A 21,428-nucleotide genomic window follows, 5' to 3' on the forward strand; every position below is an offset into this window, starting at 1 on the left:
GATCATATATTCTTGTACTAAAATTAAAGAATTTTTTTAAATCGTGATAATTAACTTTAACTTAATTAACTTCGAGTTAATTAATTCTTCAAGAATATTTTTGTTACGGACAAAAAGGTCTTCTCATATTTCATACAAAACTATGTTGGTACTATAATGGAACTTCGATTTCCGAGAGTATCAAATACCACGAAAATTATGGATTTACCAATAATCTACTTTCGACAAAACTGTTTCGCTCTTTAAACGCACCTGTATGTTTCATAGTCAATTTCGTTCAAGTATTTATTATACTGCGATAAGCAGTGCTCGAGCAGCTGCAGTGTCCGTTTTAAGAGAATTACGAGATGTAGGGCATCGACCAACCAGGCCAGTAAAAAGATCGATTTAATCGCGGAAGATCGTTTTTGCCTGGACGGAATGAATCTTATCGAGCGTTTCGCATTCTCATTATCGCGTAATCGTCGAGTTAAGCGTTCCGTCTCTGCGAATTTAACATCAGAAAGGAACTTCATGCGACTTTTTCGCAACGAACAATCACTTATTCATAAGGCAAACCTTGTTACACGGTGATCCGCGACTTACAAAGCCAGTCGTACGCTTACTATTCATCTTAGGATGTTATTAAACTGGTGAGAACTTACGTAATATCCTTCCAAGTCTCTTTTGGCGATTGATCGAACATGTAAAAAGATCGACCTCGCTATGGATGTACAAAAATCGTAATCTAAAATTTCGAATATAAAACGGTATATCAAGTGGTACAGATTAGAAGAGATTAAAATAGTTGGCAAGAATTATGTCTCTTTTGGGAATGGGTTAGTTAGGAGATAATGGATGTTTGTGTAATTTATGATTTCGTATGCGTCGTATCGAAAATATGTATTAAATAAGATAAATGATATCAAGGAAACAAATTACATGACGAATACGTACCAATGTAATTACTCGAAGCTATCTAAAAATTATGTTCGTTCTAATGTCTAAAATGCGTGTTTATTGCGTTTTTCTGTATACAGATTATCCTACTTAGTATCACTATACTGTATAGAAGCTAGTATGAAAGAAATTATTGTTAGATATGGTGACGACTGTAATGAAAATAAAACACAGCAAGTTTCCATAATCCAAAAGAAACTCTTTAAACCTAGAATTGACGATCATTAATCTGATAATTAAAAATTTGTCCTAAGAGTCTGAAATTCCCAAATCTCCATATTTCTCATACACCACAAATACGCGTAATTTCTCACTTTACAGTCGTAAGCGACAAAAGTAACCTGACGTCTGACGACACGTGTCGCGAGATTAAAAGGCGCGACAAGAGGATGAAAGCTTGAAAAAACACTCGCGAGTAAAGCATTGGATCGTGGTTCGTCGCGTTGTTCGCGTGCGTTCGACCGGTTCCACGGCTGATTACGCCGTGGCAAATCGTGTCACGCTAAAACGCCGCCTTATGGCCGATCTGGCCGTTTCCTCTTCGCGGTATGCGTACAATAAAGCGCGAACCACGCTGATCCTCGTCACGCGCAAATGTGCAAATATTTGTCGCGGTCTCGTTCGTGCAATTGCGTTTCCATTGACGATCGCTTGGCGAACGTTTCACAGAGTTGGAAAGTGCCGTAATGTTTTGGCCCGTTGAACAAATAGGTCGAAGTTTAGGTCTCTGAATACATGGTTGAACATTGGTGACTACTATTTGACAAAGTTTAGGCATGTTGGTTTAAGGATTGGTGGATAGTGGCTTGTGATATTTAGTGCAACCGATATCATGGATGTGGTGTAGTTGTGGAAACTTGTTTGTAATTTAGGATTCTGATGCATGTTCGTTAATTTTTGGTGTGACGAAGATTATTTGTAGTTTCGTAATTTTTAAGCTGGAAGATCGTTTGAGGGACTCGGTAGAAAAATAGTACATGTGTGCTTTTTCCAGAAACGAGTTAAGTGCAGGAAACGTAACATAAGATTCGTATCTAGATATAGAACTCTCTTATGAATTTCGAGATTTTTATAAATACATTTTTATAAATATATTTTGATTAATAAATATATGAAACTGTTAGGATTTATATGCGTTATTATAATGAATTGAATTAGTTATAAAGTAGAAAAAGCTCCTTCATTTATGAGATATTAAAGAAACGAATTTACAAATAAACAATGAACATAAACTGAAATTAAAAAATTTTCATACCTTAAGTGTGTTATATCAATTTCGATGTAATCTTCTGGCTGTACAAAAATGAATGTGATCGAACGTGAATTTCCTTTGATTTTGTGGAAGACGTCTGTGGTAAGAAATTTCGAGTTTCTCGGGTTGTAACAATTTTTTTGTCTGGACGTTTTTGGTGAAATTTTTAAAGTCACATAGAATCGAGCATGCAATGTATAAAACATATTCGTATCCGTAGCATATGTTCTGCGGTATTACCGTAGGAGCGCATCGAACGTGGGATTTTCCTCTGGTTTTCGCCAGATGTGGCTACCTTACTGTCGGGCATTCATAAATTTATCATTCTCTTTCTATCTTTTTCCCCGGAGATTTTTGTTTTATTATAATGCCGGCTACTTACTATTCCATACCATTTCGTTGAAATGTACAATCTGTCCATATTCATTTTTCATTGATCAATCATCTGTTAAGCCACGCTTATAAATTTCATAGAATAATTTGTGTAATACAAAAATTGTGTTGAACTATAAAAATATGGGTAAAATATTATAGCAATTACCATTGATTTATATATTTGAGGAATGAAAGAAGGTATTAGAAACAGTATAAAGTAATGCTTTTGCTACAATTCTATTATATTTCACTTGGAAAATCGTTTTCATTAGATAAGAAAAATTAGTTGAAATAGGTTAAATATTGCGGTTGTTTCATTGAGAAAAATGCAAAAATAAACTATGCTGCATCGGCCGGGAATCGAACCCGGGCCGCCCGCGTGGCAGGCGAGCATTCTACCACTAAACCACCGATGCTTGTGAAGGGTTCTTCTTAATAAACCTTCATTCCAGGAATTTGTATCGACTATAAGATATAACGTATATTTCGTGTAATAAAAATATACAAATATAAAAAAGTGTATTTAAAATAACAAGAACAAATTTGAACACTCTACTAACAGTAACTTGATTCTGGTGAAATCAGTGAATGTATTTCTCGTTACACCCCTATCTTCTCGTTACCAGTTACAAAAATGACATGTACATAAAGACGATACAAAATATGACAAATTAACCCAAAAATCTTTTTCTTGAGTAACCTTAAGATACATTTATTCTAGCGTGTAATTTTATAATTAATTAACCAAATAATCAATATTTATTCATACAAACACTATGATGATTCTTCACACGATGCTCAACAAATATGTCAAAGAAAAAAAGAACACCAAACTTATTCGTCATAAAACTTCATCGACGACAAGTGTTGTACAATTTTAATTGCAAATTATTTTCAAAATTACATTTTCGCCTTCTAACGTTAAAGAGTGCTTTCACCCTCCGTTTGAGGCTACTGAACAGAAGGAATATCAGATAATAATAGATATTAGCTTGTCCGAAAAGTTTCTTTCGTTTTATAAGGAAATAATAGACGCACAATGTATTTTGTTTTATATTAGTTTATGGAATTATGCACGAACATAATAATAGAAATAGAACGAAATGGATCATACCTAATTCAATAAAATAATATAAAACAGAAATTGTTGTTCATCTACTATCACCTTATGAAACGAAAGAAACTTTTCGGACATCCTAATACATATTTGACAAATATCTCTTAAAAAATTGCTTTTCGTACAAATCACATGAAAATGGACGTGTTCAGGTTCGGAAGGTTTCCTTGTTATTCACAGTATCGCTAGAGAGCTTCTCTCATCGCCTACTTATTACAAGAATCGCGTGACACAAAGCATGCGGTTGAAACGAGAGTGGTAGCTGTCGCATAATTGCTTCTGGTTGCAAGCCGCGAGTCGGAGGCGGCTCGATGGAAGAAGAGCTTTAAGGGAGGATGAGAAGGTGAACAGAGGCTGGTACGAGAGCTACTCGCTTTGCTCTGGTCTAGAGCCTAGTCGAACTTGAAATCCTCTCTGCCGTAAACGCTGGTTATCTCTAATCTCGCATCAGCTAGCCGAGATTCTCGCGATACGAATCGCGAGATGCGGAAGTTATCGGGTCACATGGCGGGGCTGTTATATCCAGCAAGATAATCGTGACAGTTCTCGACTGTTCCATGTCCAATCTGGCATCTGACATTAAATAGAAGCCATTGATTAAAACGTCCTTTTCTGGTGAACAAGCTTTTTCGAAACTTGTTTGTCAATTTTATCGTGGACAATTTTGTTTCCTGATTTTGGGTCAACTGATCGCAGACAACTGTCGCCAGCAAATTAATTGTAAAGTTAAAGGGTTAGAGTTTTATACATATAATTAATTAACATACGAAAGATGGTATCTTAAGATGGGCGATAGGACTAGGGTTGCTTGTACCTTAGAATTCAGATTAATTTGACTTTGAATTGTAAATGTTGTGTAATGGTTGGTAATTAATAGATATATAGATATTAATGAGGTAATTATGAGAGCTAATTGTATAAATATGATAAACGAGGTGTGTTTAACTTCGTTCTATAATGACAAGCAACAGATGTGTTCTATAGTTCGGAGATTATACAATAAAATGTACGGTGAATCGTTTCTTCAGTCTTATTCCTTTAAATTAAGCACTATTAAATGCAAGTTATATATTTCAGAATTTCAATATTCTTTCATCTGACTCACTGATAATATTAAAGAAGAAACCATAACGCAAATTATTGCAACATAGAGAATGTAAAGATTCAAAATAAAAAATTTTGACGGCTAACGCTTAAGAAGCTTATCGCACTGAATATTTCTATCTCTCCATCTTCTTTAAGTAGCTACACAGAATGTCTATTAGTTGATACATTAATCTGTAGACTTTTATTAAGCAAATTAGGCTTACTATCAGCGGCACCTAGCTTTTAAAAGCATCCTACTAAAATCAAGGATAAATCATCACACCTAAACTTAGAAAGCGAGTTCCGATCGATGACACAAATCCACTCTCATTTAAAATTCCAACAGAATCACCGAACCTCACCGACTGAGAACCTTCGCCCAACAAGGAAATACCTTACACGTCACAAACATGGACGGCCTAAAATCTCCAGCCGTATAATTCTTACTTCTTCAAATCCAACCTTCGAGTCAACTTCTAATTCCCCGTTTAAAATCTCTAATTCCACGAGAGATGACGATCGATCGGATTTACCGGTCTCGATTCTTTCGGAACGAGACTGGCAGATGGAGGGATCGCTTTCTAAATCTTCGAATAGAGAAGGCTTACACGGTCAGCATCACGATACAGTGTTCGAAGCTCGACGCGATTCCGTGTCCGCGTCGAATGCTGGCGAGACGACGGTGGAAGAGAAGATCTGGACAAAAGAAAAAATCACTCGGCCTTAATACGCGGGAGAATGGCCGTATAAACCGTCGATCCAACAGTTCTGCTAACTTCCCCGTCAATCAGCGTAAGCCTCTTTTCGGAGCTTAAGACGATGACGATGGCGGATCCAGTCGAGAGAAAAGAAACAGCAGGTAGAAGCCCGTAAATGTTTTCGAGGATAATTTGGGCGGCGCGCGAGGAACGCCTCTCGAACGTGCTCGTGGTTCCGGGTGGTCCGTTGTTCGAATGAAAGGAATTTTTTGTCACTGCTGTTAGTTGATCAAATTTGTCAAATTTAGTCTAATCGTAATTTCGCACAAAAAGATAGGAAGGTTTACATTTTCAGGTAATAGTAAAATTACGATGGTATTACAAAGTGTCGTTTTTATGAAGTTCAAATTTCGCAGGTTAATACGGTCTATTAAATTTGTCCAATTGTCAAGTGCGATAAAAAGAATGAAGTTTGTTATGAATTATACGTATCAGGTGTGAAGAAGATTTGTCTCGTTATTGACTACATATGAATAGTTGCGTGCTTTTCTTATGTGAATGTAATTATTAAATCCTTCGGAAGACCGAATTTTTTCACTCGCGAGAAAAATTGTATCTTATCATCGATAAATAAGACACTACATACGAATAGAAAATTGACAGATTTATCTGAACGATCAACGTTATCTACGTCCTTGCACAATTTTACAATTTCTTATAAATTTTTTAAGTTGCCAATTTATCTTCTAAAGTGGCTAACAGCGAGGAAGCCGGGCAGATTAGGTCCCGATTCGATCCCTCGATCGAACCATTACGCCTTCCGTTCGACAAAAATCCATCTCGACAAAAAACTTCCCAATCAGCCGCCCGTCGCGATGAAAGCTCGTCAAGCTGACGTCTGAAAGAGAAGTGCGCACTTTTTGAGCGTAAAAACACGCGTCACTTTGTCTTGCACCACTTTCCTCGATTATCTCCTTTGAGTAATTAGTCCGCGATATCTTGACGAGAGGTCGACGAACACCGCTATTAATCTCTCTTCAACGTTTCTATTCTCTCTGTAGTAATTATCTACGAGATATTACGCGCAACAAAATGCTCTTCTTGAAGCTTTTGTTAAGGTTCGACATTTGGAACAATCTCGATAGATTTTCATCTGTGAATCGACAATCTTCGCGTTGCAATATGCCGTTTATAGAACGCTATAGAAAGCTTCGTTCTGCTATAATTTGTCACAGGTGGCTTGTTCCAGCGTTCAGCTTCCGGAAAATCTCGAGTCTGCCATGGAGATCCGTTCCAGCCACTGGCTTGTTCGTTTTATTCTCCTCCTTCCTTTCTCCTTCTCTTTCTGTTTCTTTGTCTACTACCATCTCGATGACTGTCTCTGTTCCCGTTTGGAAGATAAATGCGAGCGAACGGACGACGTCTAACGCTCGTCCTGAAATTTCATTTCGGTTTTTAACGATTATCCTTTTCCCTCCACCGCGAGTTTCAGCATCCGTGATCTTGCCCTCGGTCTCTGTAATTAAATCCTTCCGTTTTATTCCACGGCATTGCGACGGGATGTGTGTTTAAATATTTTTTGTTGCGTTCACGAGTTAGTTACTTGTTGAATGGTGATTTAATTACTGAGGAGAACATAAAGTTTATGGTTGATTTAAAGTGACAAGCATTGTTGTATGGAAGTTTATATGCGGATGAGGATTTTTCTGTTTATATTTTTACATATTTTTGTGTTTAGATATATTAACTCATTTTGTGCCAAATATGTTATTTTTCTACGGAACCTGTTTTTTTATTTTGGTTTAACTTCGGCTCGAATCTTCGTACCTGACAAACTTTTTATTTGTAACATATAATATGTTTTATTAATTATTATTATATTATAATACGAAGACGACAGACTTTTATGAAAATTCGTGCTTTTGTGAACAGAAATGAAAGAATTTAACCCAAATAGAGATTCGTTTTACTTAACTACTAAAAGTTATAACGAGAACTTTGTATTGTAGGTTTTATGATGTATTTTATTTGCACTTTTAAACTTTGCACGAATACATAGAAATCCGCAGACTAATTATACGTTGAACCAAAAATAAAATGTGCGATATTATACGGTAAAAGTGAAACTCCGCAGAAAGTCGTAAATTTGCTGCACGCGCGAACGCACGAAGGTTTGTTCCAGAAAAATGTAAATAAAGTTGAAAAAGATTGTTTAAAACTGAAACAGTAGTCGATATTAAGATAAAGAAGACACATCTTTAGATTGCTAACACAAAATGTGTTAACATTTTTATATTTTTATTTTATATATAGAAAAAAATTGCGGTTCGTTAATTGTTTCAAGCTTACCTTTTTCATCGACATCGATCATTTTAACTTATGCGTTTTATTATACAACGCAATAATATTTGGAATAAGCATATTTGAAATATTCATGTATTACACTGTTTTATATATTCGTAGCTCCAAATTTTAATACGCAACAGGTAGATTCCGAATTACGAATAAAAAATTGACGATAACTAAGATTAACACAGGTGTGTCGATTAATAAATATTGAACCAGATTAAACAGAATTTGCAATAAATTATTTGCGAATATAAAGTTGTTCGTAACTAAACGACATTCGGCTAAATAATATGAACATCTGCTGCTTTATTTAATATATATATTTGAATTTCGCACCAGCATATATTTTTTCATCTTTCACACATACAGCGTAGTAAAAATTAATGAACTGAATCCAATTACTGACAGGTGCGCAGATTTCATAATTCTCGCGAATTTCCTCGCTTTTCATGCAACTTTCGTAAATTTCATAATCTCTATTTTATAACGAAACGAAATTTACAGAAATCTAAAATTTCCAGTGTTTTAAACAACTTTCACAAACTATATAGACATCGTAAATGAATCCTGGAAATGGAATAATATAGCCATTCATATGAAATTCTGAAAAATCCTTTTTTTGATTATTTTCTTTTTGTTCGAATTTAACAGTATTATTCTATACTATACCATTTCAATAAAATATTTTTTTAATTGCGAAAAAGATATTTTTTCAATTATTAATGATAAAAACAGTTTTTTTGTCGTAAAGAGGATACAGTGTACCAAAATTCGAATCAGTTTTACCGAAAATAAATGCATTTATCGTTTAATTGGTTAGTGAATTTTTAAAGTACGACGTTATAGGGTGTGTAAGTGTATACCTATGAAATATCAATTCCGAAAATCTAACCATAATAAATTCTTTAGAAACTCCCCTTCAAAGATATTTAAATCATGTTTAAAAATGTTGTTTATCATTCGATATTGCATACGAACTGAGATAAATTATACGCTGAAATCGAATAAGAAAATTGCATAAATGAACAAAGATGCGAGGGTGCTGAGTGTTTCGAGCTTAAAACAAATTTTCTCGTAACATGTCACGTAATAGAAAAAAGAAAAAAAAGAATTGGCAAGATATTACGCAAAGGTTAAAAGAAACATACAAAAGATGAAAATCAAGAAATCCCCTTAATTATAACAGTTCGATTCGAGACAGGCTCATTAACGTCAGAGTCAATTTCGTCCGCGTAATATGGGTTCTCTGAATTCAGGGTGGCCAAGTTAAGTTCAGGTGGTCGCGAATTAACGGCCGACGAGAATAATAACAGCTTGGATCGAAGATCGCCGCTAATTGCAAGGAAAACGCCATCTCACGGAGTTTACGTTTCATCTGTCCGTCGAAAGTGTTTGTCTTCCGTCGCGGAGCATCTTCGTAAGAGCAGGAAGACGAGCGAACTTCTACCGAGCTCGCATAGGAAAGTTGCTAATTAGGAAAACGATTTTCCTCCGATCTCGCACGAAATGAGTTGGATCGTGCCTTCGTATGTTAGAGAACAGACTGTCTGTTTGGTAAAATTATTAATTTTGGGGAGGAACCGGTAAGTGGAAGTATAATATAATTAGATGATGTTGGAAATTTTCTTTAAAATTGTTTAAGATGTCAGAGGCGGCAACAAAGAGAGCTGCCGCCAGAAGAAACGGAGCATGTAATGTTACAATAAATACGATAGATATGTATATATCGCATTGAATACTAGCTTAATATTTAAAATCGTAACCTGAAAATACGCTTTTCACAATGTAAACTGATCCTCTGCGCAAAATTCAAAAAATGTTCTTATCTTTAATCAGCCTCGCTTCAACTTTGTCGATATGTGGCCGTATTTCAACAGATATGTTTCGTATTAGCCACAAACATTGAAAATTCGTTCGCATTGATCGCCTGCACTTAAAATTGATCAACAAATAGCTTACTAATATGAAACCTCTCCAAAATGTATGTACACTCTCACGTTTCTACACAAAGTACATCTTGTACACAATTACATTTCACAATGTCAAGATCAGAAAAACCAGAAGCACACGCACTATCAGATCTATCCAACAGATAGATATATCTGCGTAATAACAGTGGCATAGAAGAAACACGCTAAGTGATCCAACAGTAGCCATAGATTTTTATTAACGCTGGTATCTGTTGTCCGTGTCAAGCAAGAAGACGGGAAATGATTCTTGAACGGGATAATCTATTTTGTGGCAGACATATCGTGGATTTCCGCGATCCCTGTCGCGGCCGATAAAGCCGCTTCCCAAACCATCACCACTGGCTGACCGATAACACGACATCGGATCGACGTTTAAGCGCGAGGTCACGAGGACGAAGCAAGATAAGGTGGAATGGCTGAACACGTAAATGGCGCTAGTGCTGGTCGAAACGGATAAAAGGGTTCGATCAGGCCAGCATTTCAACTCGTATGCCGGATTATCCTCGAGGTTTCGCCGGATTACGGACGAGCCTCTCTCTTCGAGGGATCATCCGGTGGTCAGGCGGCTCTCTTCTACGTGAATCCATCCGTAGAGTGCTACCGACTTATCCACATATCGTCAATGGCTCGTTATTTTCTAGATTCTAGGGGAAATAGCGTTTTTTTTCCCTTCGATAGACTTCTTTGGAGAGGAGGGCAGTTTTTTTGGGATAAAGAGTGCTTTGAAGTGTTTTCTTGTTTCTTCTTGCCTTTCTTCTTTGTGTTGGAGGTGAGATGAGTATCGATTGGATGCAGTAAGATATTATTAATTTTATGGTATTTTATTTTAGAATTTTTTTATGAACTGTTCGGAAATCACGTCGAGCAACTTCATTACTTAGAAAGCAAAAATGGGCGATGATATTAGAAATACTGTTGTATCCCTTTACTTCAGAATGTACTGAAAAATTGTGTGTGACACTTTCTACGATAAATAAACTTATTGTGTCATTGGCCTTTTTAGTGTACAAAATGAATCGGTTTCTTGAAAAACAAATGACTTCCTTTTTTATAGAATCGATAAGTATAAACTCAGAGTGGCGTATATTACTTTAGCCAAGTTTTTAATTAATCAGTTTTAAATTTCAGTCGAACGATATAATTTAATTGAAAATAACCGTAGTATTATTTTAAATTGAATTGTAAAAAAGGTTGAAGGAATACCAATGTTTTCGTGATTCGCCACATTTTCTTGTTTATGTTATATCGTAACGTGTAAATGAATTTGGGAGTAAAATAAAAGCAATTTCGACAATATACGGTGTTCATTAAGTATATAATTTCTTCGAGAACATTTTTCAATAATAGAAGAGCACCATTGTCATTTTTAGGATCATTATCCAAACTTAAAATTATTGCGTTTGCATTTGAATCGTACTAAAATAAAGATAATTCGCAATCAATCAGTGAATTGCAAAAATAACTAATTTCAAGTGATCTTCAATCAGTTATGTAGCGGTACAAGAATCAACGGAAGATTCGAATCGGAAGAGACTCATATTGTCGTGTCTTGGAGTGCTAACGTTGTTTTGGTTTGCTAGGTTCAAAGATAAACGAACTCCGGGCAAAATATTATCGCCGATATTTGTAATCGTCAACCGAAGTTACATTTGAACTTTTTGTAATAACACCGGTCGATATATGTAAATAGACAAACGTGCTCTCTAGGACAATCGAATAGCGAGCGTATAGTTGAACAGTAGCATTGAGCGAGTGACGATTACAACAGGCATACGCTATCTCTGTACTTGTACTTAAGATGATTTTAATCGACTATTATAATTTTATCACTCGTCTCTTTAATAAACCAATCAACACGTTTAATATACGCCTCAGTCGCTTAATACTAAAACGTATTTAGACTTTCAATAAATTAGCAAGCAATTTGGTTCAATTTACACGGTTTGAAGAAGCAGATAACAGTTAGATACTATTACGTTATTTGTTAAACTCGTTAAGAAGATTCCTTATGTGGTTAGAACGGAGCTCTGTCTTCCAACATTCCATTGTGAAATTGACCAATGCTAATCGATCGATATTGTCGTAAATGCATAATTTTCTTTACTCAGTTGTAACGCATTACCTACTTATGTTTCACACTTAGACTTCTCTTTGCCTAAGTTGTTAGAGCTGAGATTTGGAAATGGAATAACAATCTCGATAACTCTAGATTATTTTATCTCTTCCAAAATGATATACATAGACAAATTTAAAAATATTTCTACTCGTTATTTCGAGGTAAAGCTGTGCAGTGGATATGGCGAATAAAAATTTTGCCTGACTGTAGAAGATTAAGCCATACATTTTTCGAAATTTTGTTGGCATACGGTTGAACGATATTTATGGAAGATCTTAAATGATCAAAGAAAGATAAAATTTGAATTTTTCCAAATTTAATCAACTCACAGTCACCTAGAATTTACCGATTATCAATTATAAATACGTTTATCGTAAAAAAAATATTGATCGTTAGGTCGTACGACGATCTACATCGCAATAATAATCATAAATTCATAAAAATTCTTTCAATACCTAACATGATTCTATACTTTTCTAATTTCCTCGGTTTTCTTCTTGAAGGCACGTGAAAACATTAGAGCCATCGATCTTCGAAGAATCCCGGTTTCTTTAATGTATTTCATACACGTCGAATGTGTATCCAAAGTTCTAGACTTTGGTGGTTTGGCGAAGAGTGAACGATGGTTTCGCTCCATTTTCAACACGTCTAGCCTCGGTATCGTATCCCGAGTCTCACTGGAAAGTAAAACCGAGCGGCGGACGTCGACACTGTCAATGGCCTTTCAGTTTTTACTGCAACTCCTTCCTCCGCCACGTTACATCAGGAAATTTTTCATAGATCGTAGATATCACTTTCATCCATTTTAATGAGGCAGAGAGTAAGGGACTGTAATGAATATAAATCGATGTCTAATCCTCGTGCAACAAGGTAAACGTGAACTTACTTTACTTTGAGAACGTTTTATACATTCCTGTGCATTGTGAGAATATTCCAGAGGATCGAATAAATCTGTACGTGTAATTATTTTTTGTCGTGATTAGTTAGCTTTTATAATCCTCCTTTCACGATCATTTATGCTACAGGTACCGAGAATCTTCTTCGTTTTCCATTCTTGTCTCTTGAGGTTAGCTGAAGTGCCGATTTCTTGACTTTGATTAAAATTATTGCCGCTCTTACGGTGCATCATTGTGTTTTAAATATAATTTTTTATCGAATGCAGAAATATAGGTAAAAAATATCTAGAAATTCAAAAGAAGTATTGCAGTATTTTATTTTGAAGCAGCTACCATCCAAATTTCAAATTTCTCGATTATATACCAGTACCGAATATCCTACTAATTTTGTTATTAAATCGAAATTAATGTTACAATACAAGCCACATTATTATCGATAATAATTTTCTTTATTTCAATAGATCTTTATCTAAGTTCCATGTAAAACCTAGCAATAGATGCGAAATTCTTAACACGTAGCGTACCAAAACAGAAAATTTCTTACTACCGTACAAACTTCAAATTATTTCTTTACCTTTCATCCTAACAGTATGAGATCTCAAAAATTATCTAATTACTTCAAAATATGTTTACATCGTTGCTCTTGCTGAGGATCCTACAAATACCCATTACTTGCACAGATATCTCTGAAAACAGCTGTACAAAATCGTCGATCTTCGAAACAGAGCAACACACCACTACGTAACAACGGAACACGAGAGAAAATCACAGAAGTAACCGAGAAACAGCAGAGAAAGCAAAGTTTTTCAGTGCTCGTTCTTCGGTCTCACGATTTCCCATCTCGTTACACGAGAAACGAGCAACACGGAATCGTGATTGCGAAAAGTCAGCTCGTTTCGAGCGTCGAGTGGGCATCTCGAAGAGATTTGCAAGCAAACGGGAAGAGAACCAGTCCCGTCAGACAGCTCCGGAATTTAATATAGCCTCGTTAGATCGAAGCGTGGCACTCGCGATGAAAGAAATCGGATCAGGCCGACCGAGTCAAAGTGACAACGTCTCTGTGTACACGCTCTCGCTGGGATTAATCTTCTCGAATCGAGCAATCCCTCCAAGTGGTTCCCGCGGGAACGTCTGCAACGATTCGCGAGACTATAACACCGTAATGCGTTTAAGCACTTTTTCTCGTTGCTGGTTATTGTCGTTCTATGAATGCGGCGAGACAGAGAGAAAGTGACGGTGAAGTTGCTGGGTTCGATAAGTTTGAACGTCGATGAATCGGTTTCAACGAAATTGCTTAAAAGGATGCTGTGTGCACGATGATATATAGATCTTTCTGTGAGAAAATCGAGGAACTTCGTTAGTATATTTGGATTGTTATTCCAAATAGAAAATATTGTACACGTACACTATTGGTTGGTTCGCTTTTGATTTTGAATTATAAAAATGTATTGACATAAGATACAAATAATCAGACTCGTTCAAGCTACCTTTACTGAATTTTGTTCTACGTATTATTCTAAATGACTACAACGTTTCATTAACTGCATTCGCGAATTACCGATGAATTATTCCTAATGCTAACAGCAGTTTCATTGATGTTTATTGTCGACTGTTCGCTCAACCAGGCTCTCCATTTACTTATCTTTAATTTATATATAAAGAAAAAATGCGTGAGAAATAGGCCCGATCGACAGACTTAATTAATTCGCTAGATGTCTGTGTATTTCGGTCCATACTTTAACAACTCAGTTAAATTGATCCGATGTTTACATAACATTAGGTAAATATAAAAGATCATTTATATTAATATATTCAGTTACATGTTTCACATGTTTTTTTAAGTACATAGATATTTATGTATATGTATACATTAAGCTACGTATATAACCAAATTCAGTGATACAACCAGTTCTGACATCGGAAAAGAATTTCAAACCTTCAAGATACTTTCTTGGTGCGGTCGTGCCGACAGCGAGTGGAGTTATCGGCGGATTCGCGACAGTTCACTGTCGAATTTGCCGTGAAAATAAGAGTCGTTCGATGTACGATGTTTCTTAAAACACTGGTAACGTGTCTCTCACAATGCTGAAGGGATCGACCCCGTGAGAAATACGAAAAGTCTCAGAACATGTGGAAATTGGACGATATTGATTTCCCCCGAGGTACGTGTGTAAAAAGTGGACAAAGAGTGGAACGAAGCGACAGGAATATTTTATGATATCAGTCAACTTCTCTGCTGAATGAATATCAAGAAAGGAGAGAGGAAGAAAAAAGAAAGAAGTAAGAAAGGCCACGCAGTTTATGGAACAGAAAAGCATTTTCTCGAATATTAAATGCGCTTGAAACTCGTCACGATAGAACTACTACCCCATTTCACGCCAATTTCACAACGTTTTAATAGATTTAACATATTCGAACGTACAAGTGAAATTTCAATATATTTTATATAGCACGAACAATATATGCATTGCAATTATTGAATTCAAATAATTAATATTTTTTAACAATATACACTCCGCAATATTTTCTCGAATGGAGTAGTATAATGATCAAAGTTTTGATTGATACATAGTTTATTGAAAAATAGCAATTCGTTGAAACACAATTAATGTCGAAAAGTACGAATATTTCCGTGACTCGTTGTACGTAAAAGTACAATATATAATAACTAATATAAATGTTGTTAAGCCCTATACAGTTTCAATTAATCTATCAAATACATTTTTCTATAAACGTTTTTAAACAACCACAGTATATAACTTACTAACAAAAAGATGCAAATGTTGTCATAGTATAAATCGGTTCCTATAAAAAAAAAACTAAGCTGCGGTTATTCTGATTCTCAAAGTATAAAATTATTCACCAACAGATCTGCATTTAACTAATAAAACCTGCAGATAGATTTTATGATTCAAAAATTACTAGGAAAAGCACGAATCTCGTAAAGCAACCGCGTATAAAGTATCCGAAGTGGAGAAAACATTGGAGGAATGCAAATACCGAGGAAGTCAGCCATGAATAAAGATGTTCGGCGCACGGAAGTTCCTGGAATCGGGTGGAAGATCTGGCAACCGGTGATTTCGGCGTCGCGACGTCCGCCGTCGTACAGCGTCCGTGTCGGGGCCACGTCGATCCCGCGGCCGTGACTCACGTTAATGCACGGTTTCACGGGGTTTTTCCTTTTAATAGTCGCACCATGGCTCGCCGCGGGCGGTCTCGCACGCGATTTGCATCGAGGATGTCCGTTTCACGTGCCACGTGACTGTTTCACCACGCGACTAACGCTGTTACCACCGTGGGACCTACTGCGGAGAAGAAATGATGGCTGTTTCGCTAGGGCAACTATATGCTTGGTAAAATATTCGTCGATGTAATTGGAAATGAAGCTGCGGACAAGTGACGGATCGTTTTCGAGGGATTTTGTAATTTCGAATCGAGAGCTGTTGTCACGTTTCGTACAGAGATCGATGCTTTACTTTGCGATATTTTTGCTGCAGAAACTTTTACTATAATTTCTCTGAAAGAGTAAAAGGAGGAAGGTATCAAGGTTTTCCAAAAATGTGATTTTATGACATAGATCTTTTTAAATACAAGAAAGTACATAAAAATATATGTATTTTGTATCATATCGAAGAAGGTAAATGGAATCGGTTAGGGTTAAATGATGTACATACACATATCGGAGATTTATTTGACGTTTAAGTTAGATTCTTTTATGTAGAATCTAAATTTTTTTGGCTTATGAGAATGTTAAGCAGATTATGATTTAGTTCGAGAAGGAAGAACAGGAATTAATAATTGCTATGAAAATAATATTGTTTGATCTATGTGCGGCGGTAGAATGGCACAAAAACGACAAGATAATATTTATATACATTGGGATGTAAATTTGAAATTACGCAGAGTTATGTGTGTAGACAGTGCATGAAGTTTTATCGAATAAAATCCCTGAACAAGGGAACGTAGAGATAAGAGAAACAAGCTGCGCGATAGAAAGATGAAAACAGTAGCACATTTCGTACCATACACATAATAATTTCCATTCGTGTAACTGCAATAACGTTCACTAACCAAAAATTGTAAAAACGCAACGAATTTTCAGGTTGCCCGTAGCAAGCAACTAAATGAAGTACGATATTAATAACGAATTTTAACATCTCACAAAAATATTTATTTTCAATAATTTTTGTCAATAGAAAAGCTTCGGGAGAAGCTTTATGGACTTATCATCGGTTGTATCTTGGAACCGAATAAATTGTTCCTCTTTCAAACTACATTATATTAAACTGCACCATTTAACCGCTAAATGACATAAAAATAAAGAAAAAGATCAATGAAGTTATACTTATCGTATTTCCCCCCTGTAATATTCATATAATCATAGACTTATTCATCGAAGGTCAAAGCGACTCCTGAAAGTCGAAGCTAGTGGAGTTTGACGTTCGCACGGAACGAAGCTCTCCACGCAGTGTTAATTTCCGCTTCTGCTGGCTCGACTAAAACCGTGAGCTCGTTTAGCAGTTCATTAGCCACGCCGTTCCTCGAATGGCAAATTATGCAAAAGGCAAAGCAACTCGGCTCCTCTTTCCCCTATCCTTGAACGACGATGGTCACGTTCCAAGCCGTCTAGACCCCGGTATCTTGTTCACGATCTTCGACGTTCGCGTCGCGGAGTCCCAAAGGCGGAAGTCGAAGCGCTACTGCGCTGTTGAAAATCTCTTCACGTGTCTCGAATAGTTCGACACTTTTCCAAAACGCTGTAATTTCATTGTACACCCTTGGGAACGATCATGGTCCATAATTTGTATTGTACTTTGATTTCGTCGAATTTGAACTCATTAGGATTGAGTTTGGCGTTTTTCGATTTGAGGATTATACGTAGATTCGTTTCCTAAAAGGAGTTTGGAAAATTTGAAAGTACTAAAGAACGATGGTTTTAAAAGAAGATGGTTTTACCAATAAAGAAATGTATTCAGAACTCCTTTTTCAAAATTGAAATGATAAAATTGAAATATCGAAACATATTGTAATAGCAAAAGAGCTACTCCACTTGATAAAGTTAATCTCTTCTTCCGTATGAGATACAAAACGTTCTACAATGTTGTATTAAGTATTTCTAATTATTAAAAACAGGACTTCTTACAAACTAGGATTAGAACTACATACAAGTTTAGAATTGCTTATTAAATTTTAATATCCTTTCCGTCAGTTCTTGAGTAGACTGCTTCCTTTCTGTACGATATAATCCAAATTTGAGATATGATCATACATAAACATTGAAACATATTATAATTATAAAAGACCTAGTTCGTTTCTTGTGAATTTGTTACGAGTTATCCTCTCCTTCTACATTGAATAGAAAATGTTGAATACAACGTTGTTATAACATTTTCCAAATTATCAGAAACGGAACTTCTTACAAACTGGAATTCAGAACTATTTGTAATTCGTTTCTGACAGATAGCAACTAATTGATTAACCAAAATCATCGATACAAAATGCGCGAAAGTTAATATAACCTAACTATAAATCATCGGCACGGAATTCAAAAACAGCAACGAACTCGCGACAAAATTTCTAAAATAGATCAATCGTTAGCTGGAAACGTTCGTAAAGTGACAAACAACCGAAACTGAGCGTCGTTCCTTTTGAGACTCGTCGTGCAAAATTGCGTTTATGCGGAAGGTGGCGTAGGATGTGGACGACTCGCGGTGCATGATGCATCGTTCTTCGTGATTTAAGTTGTTCCGCCGTATGCACTTGCACCGTGCCGTATTTATTATTGTCTCTCCAGAGGCGGACATGTTTATTATGATTGCCCGCCCGACACGCGGCCAGCGCTCCTTTGAGCTTTTAATTTAAGCACTGCCGGTAGTAACGCTGACTCGTTAATGGGATACGATTCTTGCCCATGAGATTTAAACGTCTTCGATAAGTGCACCGTAACTGTACCCTTGGTAATGGACGTCGTACATATATATCCTTGTGACCAAATGGAAAATCCACCGGAAGATACAATGGAATTGATTTTCAGTACACCTGAGGACTTCGAGATTTTGAAATTAGAAGAGATGAAGGAATTGTTGGAGAATAAGAAGTTTTGCGATGCTAAAATGGAATAAGATTAATCTTAACCTTCTCGCTATAAGACTTCCAGTGTTGAAGGTATTTTTGAATATGCAAATCGAAACAATTTTCCTTAAGAAGAAATAATTCACTACGAGTTTCTCTTTTGAAAGCAAAGCGTGTTAAGAACAAATTTTATCGTACGTTTTCGTCTTATTTTCATACGTAGAGCAATCTATCGATTATTATATGTATGTAGAATAACTTGTGTTCAGTCTGGAATTATCCATGTTCAAATAATGTAAGCACATTCAAGAAATTTTCAAACTTCATTTTCTTGAAAAAGAAATCCCAGACAAAAAGATTTTATTCTACATTTGCAACTCATTTTTTCCACGTAGAATGCCAGTTCACTACGTTATGTGGTATAGCTATAGTTTTTATTCAAAACTGCAAATTACAATAGTTGGGTTTAGAAACACAACATAAGCGATAATATGAATTTGTTTCTCGCAAACTGTAGTGTGTTACATCTGTCATACAAAGCATATTGAAGAGCGAAGTAAAACTACCAGAGAAAAAAAGCACTGTCCAATCGTAGGAGAAATTTTTCATATTGCTATGATCAAGATCCCAAATACATTATAGTTAGTACCCTAACGTCTTGTTACTTCTAGAGAATCTAAAAGATTCTTTAATTAATTAATCGTAGGTGAAAAGGATTCGAAGTGCTTGATACGGGAAAGACTGATATATAAGTTAGTTTCAAGTAAACTCGTTTGGTTACTTGGAAGAGTTAGGGGTGTTAGGGTACTGACAGTAATAGGTGCAATATTTTCTCGTAACGAAAACAGAGAAACGATGGAATTAGTGCTTAACCGCCTTCAAATTGACGTCTGCAATTCTTGTTAGTTTTACGAGCTGGTTCTGAACGAAGAATTAGCGCCGGAACGTGACTGTCGATCGTAATTTGTGAAGTATGATTTCGAACGGACTATTGTATTTAGCGAACAATTTAATTAAGTCGGTCTTCTACCGCTGAAGTAAATTAACGTGAAATTTGAAGTCACAGATTGATAACAGAAATTGTAGAGACACAAAGAATGAACGTTTGAACGTGAGCGTCGATCGTAATTTGCGAAGAACGTTTTTAAATATATTATCGTGTTTAATGAGAAATTTTACTACATCGATTTTTGTGGATATTTCTGGAGTAAATTACCGTGAAATTTGAAATCAAAATTTAATAGAGGAAGTCGTAAAAATGGAGGATTAATGTTTGAACGTGGGTGGTGGTCGTAATTTATGAAGAAAGATTTTTATCACATCATTGTGTTTAGTAAATTAGCATAAAATATGAAGTCATAGATAAATGACTGAAATTATACGAATACTAATGGCTGACAGATAATTTAGTGCATTTTCTTGTATTTTCCAAACATATTTTACAAGAATGTAGATACTCGTGGATGATTTAACAATGTACGAACCAAATATCATTTGATTCAACCATTATCTACAATTGTAATATAAAACATAGACATAATTTTCTAATAACCTTTTAATCATTGCGTGAAAGTGCAAATCAAAATTTTTTATTAAGGTATCTGAAAACATCACCAAAATGTCAATATTTTACCGTAACAGTTAGCAATTGATTCGCTTCAAACGAAAGTAGAATTAGACAATCGAGTCAGCTTGCTACAAAAGACGTATGAAATTCCATACTTCCAAATGATGTAATATGAAATTAAGAAATTCAAACAAGACCATATTTCAAGAAACTTTTTAAAAAGTACAATCGCAACGAAAAAGAAAAAACAATCAATGACTACATTTCCCGATAAAATTAAATATCAACTATAAAAGAAACGTAAACCATACCAGCTTTTCTACATAAATTCCACCACTCAATATCGTCCAACAAAGTGAAACGGTACACCATGTTAATGACACTAACGAGACAAACGACGGGTAATCTCTGGCGTTCCATTGGCCAAAAGTAAGTAACGTTCCTTCGTGCAACCCCGACCTGCGAAAGTTGGCTAATTTTCGTCGCTCTGACGTAACAAGATCTAGCGTAATTTCCTCGCTAACCACCTGCGGAAAATTTGATACGCGATACCATAATGAACCCGGTATTCTGCTCGCGGAAATTAATGTTTACGCCGCGACTTAGCGGCTGCAACCCTCTGTACGGTGTTGGCCCGGCGTGAAGGAAGGTGCAGAAACTACGTAAGTAAAGCCTCGTGCTTTATACGCGAGCTGCCTCGAAAATTCCGCGCACGATTTGTTGCGAGGCTAAGAAGCCTCGATCCCATCCCTTACACGTCCTTGTCCCAGCTGCAACCCGCTACCAAGTTACGTTGATATGCAGAGTACGAACGCCAATAAACTTACGTCAACCGTAAGTTGTCACCGTTGCTTACTGTGGACACGTTACGTGGATAACGAGCGATGAACACAGTTGGACGTAGTTGTTTGATCGTGTTTAGGATTGTTGATAGGTTACCAGGCCTGATAGTGAATGCAAGCGGATGTTACTAAATGGTGAAATTGATTTA

The 21,428-nt window shown here is 36.0% G+C and overlaps 1 protein-coding gene and 1 non-coding gene across 4 annotated transcripts in view; one reads left to right on the forward strand and one right to left on the reverse strand.

Annotated features, from left to right (window-relative positions):
- LOC122566840 (mannosyl-oligosaccharide 1,2-alpha-mannosidase IA) overlaps positions 1 to 21,428 on the forward strand; it is a 677,223-nt gene that overhangs the window by 64,118 nt on the left and 591,677 nt on the right. The window lies entirely within an intron of this gene.
- Trnag-gcc lies at positions 2,912 to 2,982 on the reverse strand. Its single transcript has one exon. It is a non-coding gene; the product is annotated as a tRNA-Gly (tRNA).

The sequence above is a fragment of the Bombus pyrosoma genome, linkage group LG4 (assembly GCF_014825855.1).
Source record: "Bombus pyrosoma isolate SC7728 linkage group LG4, ASM1482585v1, whole genome shotgun sequence".
NCBI classification, from domain to species: Eukaryota; Metazoa; Arthropoda; class Insecta; order Hymenoptera; family Apidae; genus Bombus; species Bombus pyrosoma.